This window comes from Corythoichthys intestinalis, chromosome 18 (genome assembly GCF_030265065.1).
Source record: "Corythoichthys intestinalis isolate RoL2023-P3 chromosome 18, ASM3026506v1, whole genome shotgun sequence".
Lineage (NCBI taxonomy): Eukaryota > Metazoa > Chordata > Actinopteri > Syngnathiformes > Syngnathidae > Corythoichthys > Corythoichthys intestinalis.
The window spans coordinates 14,720,007-14,729,518 of NC_080412.1; positions in this window are offsets into that span (position 1 = coordinate 14,720,007).

The window sequence follows — 9,512 nt, forward strand, 5'->3', positions numbered from 1 at the left end:
GGCATCAAAAGAATGAACAAACATGAAGAAATGCCATTGGAAATGAATGGGAAGTTTGGACGTCCCTGGACGTCAATGGCATCACCCTCCATAAGCAGCAATTCAATCGGGGACATTTGGGGGACAGGTCCTATTGATATGTAGTCATTTTCTGTTGATTTGGGGAAAAAAAAAAAATTCCCATTGAAAATGAATGGGTAAAATTTTGGACGTCCATGGACGTCAATGGCAGCACCCCCCATAAGCGTCAATGGAATTGGGGACGTTTGGGATATACGTCCTATTGATATCTGGTCATTTTCTGTTGATTTGGAGAAATTTAGTTTTTTCCCCATTGAAAATGAATGGGAAAAATTTTGGACGTCCATGTAAGTCAATGGCGGCACCCTTCATAAGCGTCAATGGAATTGGGGAAGTTTGGGGGACACGTCCTATTGATATCTGGTCATTTTCTGTTGATTTGGGGTAATTTTGTTTTTTCCCCATTGAAAATGAATGGGAAAAATTTTGGACGTCCATGGCAGTCAATGGCATCGACATCCATATAATCAATTGAATCCAAGTACATTGGCATCAGTAGATTCGACATGCATGGCCGTCAATGGCATCAATGCAATGTAAATTCCATTGGAAATCCCACTGGAAGTGAATGGGACTTTTCCCATTCGAAATGAATGGGATAGTTTTTGGCAAATTTCCGAGGAAGCGTAATTTTTTTCCAAATTCTGTATACAACTTTTATGCCCCTCACCGTCCCGGAATTTTTGATGCCCAAATTATGTGATTTGGTCAAAAATTGTAGGACTAGATACATTTTGAAACTTTTTTTTTTTTCACGGAAAATTGCCGTTTACGGACGAACGGAAAAATTTTCGGGGCCATTTGTAAAGTTTCCTGTGTCACGCGAAAATTCCGGTCGTGCCGATACTTGAACGGTGCCGATCGGTCTAACGGTTCGGGCTGTGAAGCGCGCGTTTTTTTTCCATTCAAAATGAATAGGAAAGTTTTTGGCAAATTTCCGGGGAACCGTAAATTTTTGCCAAATTCTGTATACAACTTTTATGCCCCTCACCGTCCCGGAATTTTTGATGCCCAAATTATGTGATTTGGTCAAAAATTGTAGGACTAGATACATTTTGAAACTTTTTTTATTTTTCGGAAAATTGCCGTTTACGGGCGAACGGAAAATTTTTCGTGGCGGTTTGAAAAATTCCCATCGTCACGCGAAAAATCCGGTCGTGCCGATACTTCAACGGTGCCGATCGGTGCTACGGTTTGGGCTGTGCGTTGGCTCAAAAAAACGCGGAGAATTATTGAATAATAATAATAACTAGAAACTGCAATTTCGGGAGAAATTACACACCTTGGTCTTTCCTCTGTGGAGATACAGATCTTAGCCCCACTCAGGTCTATCAATAGAATGGATCATAATGCCAGTCATTGGCAAAAAACAAAGTAAAAGCCGTTAGAAATGAATGGGAGAATTGGACGTCCATGGACGTCAATGGCAGCACCCTCCATAATTGTTAATGGAATCGGGGAAGTTTGGGGGACACGTCCTATTGATATCTAGTCATTTTCTGTTGATTTGGGGGAAAAAAAAATTTCCCATTGAAAATGAATGGGAAAAATTTTGGACGTCCATGGACGTCAATGGTATCAACTTACATAAGCGTCAATGGAATCCAAGTACATTGGCATCAATAAAATGAACAAACATGAAGAAATGCCATTGGAAATGAATGGGAAGTTTGGACGTCCATGAACGTCAATGGCATCACCCTCCATAAGCGGCAATGCAATCGGGGACATTTGGGGGACACGTCCTAATGATATCTAGTCATTTTCTGTTGATTTGGGAAAAAAAAAAAAATCCCATTGAAAATGAATGGGAAAATTTTTGGACGTCCATGGACGTCAATGGTATCAACTTACATAAGCGTCAATGGAATCCAAGTACATTGGCATCAATAGAATGAACAAACATGAAGAAATGTCTTTGGAAATGAATGGGAAGTTTGGACGTCCATGGACGTCAATGGCATCACCCCCCATAAGCGGCAATGCAATCGGGGACATTTGGGGGACACGTCCTAATGATATCTAGTCATTTTCTGTTGATTTGGGGAAAAAAAAAAAATTCCCATTGAAAATGAATGGGAAAAATTTTGGACGTCCATGGACGTCAATGGTATCAACTTACATAAGCGTCAATGGAATCCAAGTACATAGGCATCAATAGAATGAACAAACATGAAGAAATGCCTTTGGAAATTAATGGGAAGTTTGGACGTCCGTGGACGTCAATGGCATCACCCTCCATAAGCAGCAATGCAATCGGGCACATTTGGGGGAAACGTCCTATTGATATCTAGTCATTTTCTGTTGATTTGGGGGAAAAAAAAAAAATTCCCATTGAAAATGAATGGGAAAAATTTTGGACGTCCATGGACGTCAATGGTATCAACTTACATAAGCGTCAATGGAATCCAAGTACATTGGCATCAAAAGAATGAACAAACATGAAGAAATGCCATTGGAAATGAATGGGAAGTTTGGACGTCCCTGGACGTCAATGGCATCACCCTCCATAAGCAGCAATGCAATCGGGGACATTTGGGGGACAGGTCCTATTGATATCTAGTCATTTTCTGTTGATTTGGGGGAAAAAAAAAATTTCCCATTGAAAATGAATGGGTAAAATTTTGGACGTCCATGGACGTCAATGGCAGCACCCCCCATAAGCGTTAATGGAATTGGGGACGTTTGGGATATACGTCCTATTGATATCTGGTCATTTTCTGTTGATTTGGAGAAATGTAGTTTTTTCCCCATTGAAAATGAATGGGAAAAATTTTGGACGTCCATGTAAGTCAATGGCGGCACCCTTCATAAGCGTCAATGGAATTGGGGAAGTTTGGGGGACACGTCCTATTGATATCTGGTCATTTTCTGTTGATTTGGGGAAATTTTGTTTTTTTCCCATTGAAAATGAATGGGAAAATTTTTGGACGTCCATGGACGTCAATGGCATCGACATCCATATAGTCAATTGAATCCAAGTACATTGGCATCAGTAGATTCGACATGCATGGCCGTCAATGGCATCAATGCAATGTAAATTCCATTGGAAATCCCATTGGAAGTGAATGGGAACTTTTCCCATTCGAAATGAATGGGATAGTTTTTGGCAAATTTCCGAGGAAGCGTAATTTTTTTCCAAATTCTGTATACAACTTTTATGCCCCTCACCGTCCCGGAATTTTTGATGCCCAAATTATTTGATTTGGTCAAAAATTGTAGGACTAGATACATTTTGAAACTTTTTTTTTTTTCACGGAAAATTGCCGTTTACGGACGAACGGAAAAATTTTCGGGGCCATTTGTAAAGTTTCCTGTGTCACGCGAAAATTCCGGTCGTGCCGATACTTGAACGGTGCCGATCGGTCTAACGGTTCGGGCTGTGAAGCGCGCGTTTTTTTTCCATTCAAAATGAATAGGAAAGTTTTTGGCAAATTTCCGGGGAACCGTAAATTTTTGCCAAATTCTGTATACAACTTTTATGCCCCTCACCGTCCCGGAATTTTTGATGCCCAAATTATGTGATTTGGTCAAAAATTGTAGGACTAGATACATTTTGAAACTTTTTTTATTTTTCGGAAAATTGCCGTTTACGGGCGAACGGAAAATTTTTCGTGGCGGTTTGAAAAATTCCCATCGTCACGCGAAAATTCCGGTCGTGCCGATACTTGAACTGTGCCGATCGGTGCTACGGTTTGGGCTGTGCGTTGGCTCAAAAAAACGCGGAGAATAAGATGAATAAATAATAAGTACAACTAGAAACTGCAATTTCGGGAGAAATTACACACCTTGGTCTTTCCTCTGTGGAGATACAGATCTTAGCCCCACTCAGGTCTATCAATAGAATGGATGATAATGCCAGTCATTGGCACAAAACAAAAAGCCATTAGAAAAAATGAACTGGAGAATTGGACGTCCATGGACGTCAATGGCGGCACCCTTCATAATTGTTAATGCAATCGGAGACATTTGGGGGACACGTCCTATTGATATCTAGTCATTTTCTGTTGATTTGTGGAAAAAAAAAAAATTCCCATTGAAAATGAATGGGAAAAATTTTGGACGTCCATGGACGTCAATGGTATCAACTTACATAAGCGTCAATGGAATCCAAGTACATTGGCATCAATAGAATGAACAAACATGAAGAAATGCCATTGGGATTTAATGGGAAGTTTGGACGTCCCTGGATGTCAATGGCATCACCCTCCATAAGCAGCAATGCAATTGGGGACATTTGGGGGACACGTCCTATTGATATCTAGTCATTTTCTGTTGATTTGGGGAAAAAAAAAAATTTCCCATTGAAAATGAATGGGTAAAATTTTGGACGTCCATGGACGTCAATGGCAGCACCCCCCATAAGCGTCAATGGAGTTGGGGACGTTTGGGGTATACGTCCTATTGATATCTGGTCATTTTCTGTTGATTTGGAGAAATGTAGTTTTTTCCCCATTGAAAATGAATGGGAAAAATTTTGGACGTCCATGTAAGTCAATGGCGGCACTGTTCATAAGCGTCAATGGAATTGGGGAAGTTTGGGGGACACGTCCTATTGATATCTGGTCATTTTCTGTTGATTTGGGGTAATTTTGTTTTTTCCCCATTGAAAATGAATGGGAAAAATTTTGGACGTCCATGGCAGTCAATGGCATCGACATCCATATAATCAATTGAATCCAAGTACATTGGCATCAGTAGATTTGACATGCATGGCCGTCAATGGCATCAATGCAATGTAAATTCCATTGGAAATCCCATTGGAAGTGAATGGGACTTTTCCCATTCGAAATGAATGGGATAGTTTTTGGCAAATTTCCGAGGAAGCGTAATTTTTTTCCAAATTCTGTATACAACTTTTATGCCCCTCACCGTCCCGGAATTTTTGATGCCCAAATTATGTGATTTGGTCAAAAATTGTAGGACTAGATACATTTTGAAACTTTTTTTTTTTTCACGGAAAATTGCCGTTTACGGACGAATTGAAAAATTTTCGGGGCCATTTGTAAAGTTTCCTGTGTCACGCAAAAATTCCGGTCGTGCCGATACTTGAACGGTGCCGATCGGTCTAACGGTTCGGGCTGTGAAGCGCGCGTTTTTTTTCCATTCAAAATGAATAGGAAAGTTTTTGGCAAATTTCCGGGGAACCGTAAATTTTTGCCAAATTCTGTATACAACTTTTATGCCCCTCACCGTCCCGGAATTTTTGATGCCCAAATTATGTGATTTGGTCAAAAATTGTAGGACTAGATACATTTTGAAACTTTTTTTATTTTTCGGAAAATTGCCGTTTACGGGCGAACGGAAAATTTTTCGTGGCGGTTTGAAAAATTCCCATCGTCACGCGAAAATTCCGGTCGTGCCGATACTTGAACTGTGCCGATCGGTGCTACGGTTTGGGCTGTGCGTTGGCTCAAAAAAACGCGGAGAATAAGATGAATAAATAATAAGTACAATTCAGAAAGACCAAGGTAATAAAGTTGCACAATAACAATACCTTGTTCTTTCTTTCAGAAAGACCAAGGTAATAAAGTTGCACAATAACAATACCTTGTTCTTTCTTTCAGAAAGACCAAGGTAATAAAGTTGCACAACAACATAACCTTGTTCTTTCCTTCAGAAAGACCAAGGTAATAAAGTTGCACAATAACAATACCTTGTTCTTTCTTTCAGAAAGACCAAGGTAATTAAATAGATAATAACCAAATAACCCTCTCTGAGTTATTCACTGAAAAAGGCCAGGAAATAAATAACACTACTGAGGGAGAAAAAAAACAAACAAAATTCAAAATGCTCCCTGGAATTGTTCAGGGGGCCGGACCAAATATGGAGCCGCGGGCCGTAGTTTGGGGACCCCTGTTTTTATTTACCAGTATATTGAAATGCATGCCTTTTAGTTTTTATGGCGCTTTCATGCTCAAGTGGTGGCGCCCTTGCGCTTCCTCACGCGAAGAAGAGCGCGAAGAAGGAAGAAATGCCGCATCCAAGCCAGTGAGCGAGTTAGTGAGAAAGGGAAACACTGCCACGAGCCTACGTTCTTTGTTAATGTTTGTAAAATATCCACAGAGCCAACGCCTGTATGTATCATCTTCTGTATTGTTGTTGTGTGTTTCCACTCGCGATCGGACACTTAAATCCAGTTGTGTAGTTGTTTAAACGATGTGCTAATGCTAGCGAACGCATGCTAACTGTTTGTTATGACTGTGTTAGCAGCTAATCATCGCTGATTTACGTTGATGCGAACCTGTTTGTTATTGGGGACGAAATTGATTTGTTTCATTTCTATTTTTAGTTTCAAGTGATGGTTGAATAAAGTCAGCAAATTATACCAACGTCTTCTGCATCGTCATTTGGGAGTTTAGCTAGCTGTATAGCCAGGACTGAGCCTTAGCGTCTCAGTGAGGACAGTGCAGTCTATTCCCTCCCGATGCAGCTATTTCCATCTCGCAATGACTGCAAGTCGCTTTGTTGTAATTTTTCCTCGTGAAGTGAAGACACACTTTCGAGCGTTCGAACCTACGTCATTGTTATGTTTACGGCGGCAACGCTCGTGCTAAACTATCGTAACCTTTCATTTTCACCCTTTTTCCTGGTGAAGTGTAGCCAAACTTTGGAGCCAGTGGTTCTTGGCGCCATGCTAGTTTGATGCGTCTGGACAACAAGACACGTCTATGCGTCTTTAGGGATCGTTAAAGGGATCGTTAAGGCTTTTTCATTGTGATGTCGAGGCCTCGAAACACTCGGAACCGGTTCTGAATTGGAATCGGATTTCGATTCCCATCCCAAATTATGACTGTAATCTTGTGATGCTATAACATATGATTTGTATGTAATATTCTATGTAATATTCAGAATATTGTCTTTTTGCTTTCTTTTCATGGCCCTAATACTCCATCGTAGAAACGTGAACCATTGCCATGAAAAATGAGGCAATAAAGTAGAGAAAGAAGTTTCTTGTTCTTGTTTGTTCTTGTTCTTGGTTTTGGTCGTGAAATGTCGCCTTGACATCGTGCAATCGCCAAATTACACCCTTGTAACTCATTTTGTCATATCTCATGCCGTAAAATTGAAAAATTAACGTTTCATGATTCCGTAGTTCCGTCTCAATCTATTTTGACGGTCTGTAAAGTGGTTGACAACTACAGGTTAAGTGCGACACCTGTAAAAGCCAGGACAAAAGGCCCCTCCCGCCCCGAAGGGCAAGGCGTGAAAGCAAGCTAAACGGGCCACCCGCCCTCGCCGCAAGGTCAAGCCGCCGCCACGGTCAACGAGCCTCTTCAGTCAACAAAGCACCGAGCATCGCGCCCCCGCTGCCAGCCCGGCGGAGGGTGCCGCGCGGAGGACGGCGAGTCACGAGGCGACAGGATAGGGGGGTTATAGGGGGGCTCGTGACGCCACCGCCTTGTCGGGCGGATGAGTCACGGGCTGACAAATGGGAGCCGACGGTGTATTATCCTGGAGAAGAAGCGAAATTGGGACACTTTTACCCGTGATGCGACTATCAGACAAGGACTTAATCTACTCTTTCAGTGCCAGTGACGATGATAGACGTCCAATCTTGTGGGTTTAAAAATAAAAACTAAATTAGTACTTTAAAATAAATAAATTTGTCCATCACTAGTAGATTTCCAATCCATTTGAACTGGGAGGGATGGCAACGAATGTCTTTCGCTGACAATGATAGTTAACATCTGAGCTAATGAGACCGGCGCCGCCTTGACATGATGGTTATCGGGATATTCAGTCAAGGCCGTAACTGCCCGAATCGCCTTTAATCTTTTCATGCTGACTGTTTTCTTATTCACGACGAAACCCAAACATCAGCGCAACCCGTCTCTTTGTCCCCCCGCCTGCACTCATAAACGTGCAAATGGCACATAATTGCTCACCCCCGATGGCGGAGGCTCAAGTGTTTGCAGGTGACAGCAAACCCCCCACACCCGCCGACCCTTCCTCCGTCCCCCCGCGCCCCATCTTGGCGGTTATCCTCTCCTGTATCACCATTATCAGCCAGAGCAGACAGCGGAACGCGGACCCACCATTATTCCCGAAAGCCCCTCATAGCTTTTCAACATGCGATCAGCACCCCTCCGATCGCCGCCCCTTCCTTCCTCCATTTTGGCTCCCGGTTTAGTCTCCGCCTCTTGTGACGCCGTCACCGCTATTATCTATGCCACCCATGACCGTTAAGATGCATATCCCCCCGGGCCCCGCCAATCCCCTGAACACCATCATCATCATCATCACCGCCCCTTATCTCCCACCACCAAATCTGCTCTGACTCAAAACAATTATCTCATTTGCCCACTGCTGCCCACCCGCCAATCAACGTGCCCTCCCTCCACCGAGTACCCCCACGAACAGCACCCACAAACCTCAACGCCACCTAGTGGGGAGGGGCAACATCGCGTTACAGCAATGGCGACACACGTCCACTGGAAAAAGAAACGAGAGGGGTCGTCGGATTGGGGGCTGACACCGGTGGGCTTTGCCTCATCACTGATGGCGGGTGACGCCCACGCGAGGTGTCTTCATCGTCATCATTTCCTGTCCTCGGTTGCCAGGTGACAGAGAGAGAGAAAGGGGGTCCTCCAGTCAGTTGTGTGCTTAACCCTTTATTGGGCAAGTGACTGTTTTTGGTAATTTAAAGAAAACTTAACCCAATAACGACCTATCACATCACTTTTTGGGTCATGTAGTTCACAATATTAGCATATTATAGTTCAAGTGTGACCTAAATAAGTACACAAATGTGCATGTCAGGTTTCAATTTTATATATAACCATATATATATGGCGGAAAACACAGACAAGCCTGAAAAAGCAGTTACTGCTCTTGCACCCCTCTTTAAAAGAAACTGCTGTATTTTAAGCTAAAACAACTGTTGTGTTTAACAGAACAATATGTCTATATGCTGCCATAGCAGATTCATGGCACATTAAGCCCCCGAACTATTTTTAATTTGTCCATTTTACCCTCAAAACCCCCATTTACAGACGTCGAGCGACCGCTTTTGTTTCAACCCATCCATAAAATGTAGGTAATTAATTATATACATTATTTAAAATGTCTGTCATTTTTAGCTTTGAATCATTAATTGATGTCTAATATTTCGTTTAAAAAAACCGAGTTAGAAAAATTATTATGAAAAAAATGGTGTCTGTAAAAAAAGTCACGGATATCTACCTCATAACTATCGCTTAATTGTGTTTTTTTTTTTTTCGTTACTATCGCATTTTCTCTGATTTATAAGATGATAAATAATCGATCCAAACAAAGAAAAATTGAAAAACAACATTAAAAAGGGTAAATATATGAAAAAGAACATCTCGAACACTCCTTGATGTCTGCGATTTCTGCATCGCGACCCCAGTTATATTACCATGTTTCTCCCATAAAATCCCCCAAAAATCCGGCTGTGGCCCTTCACA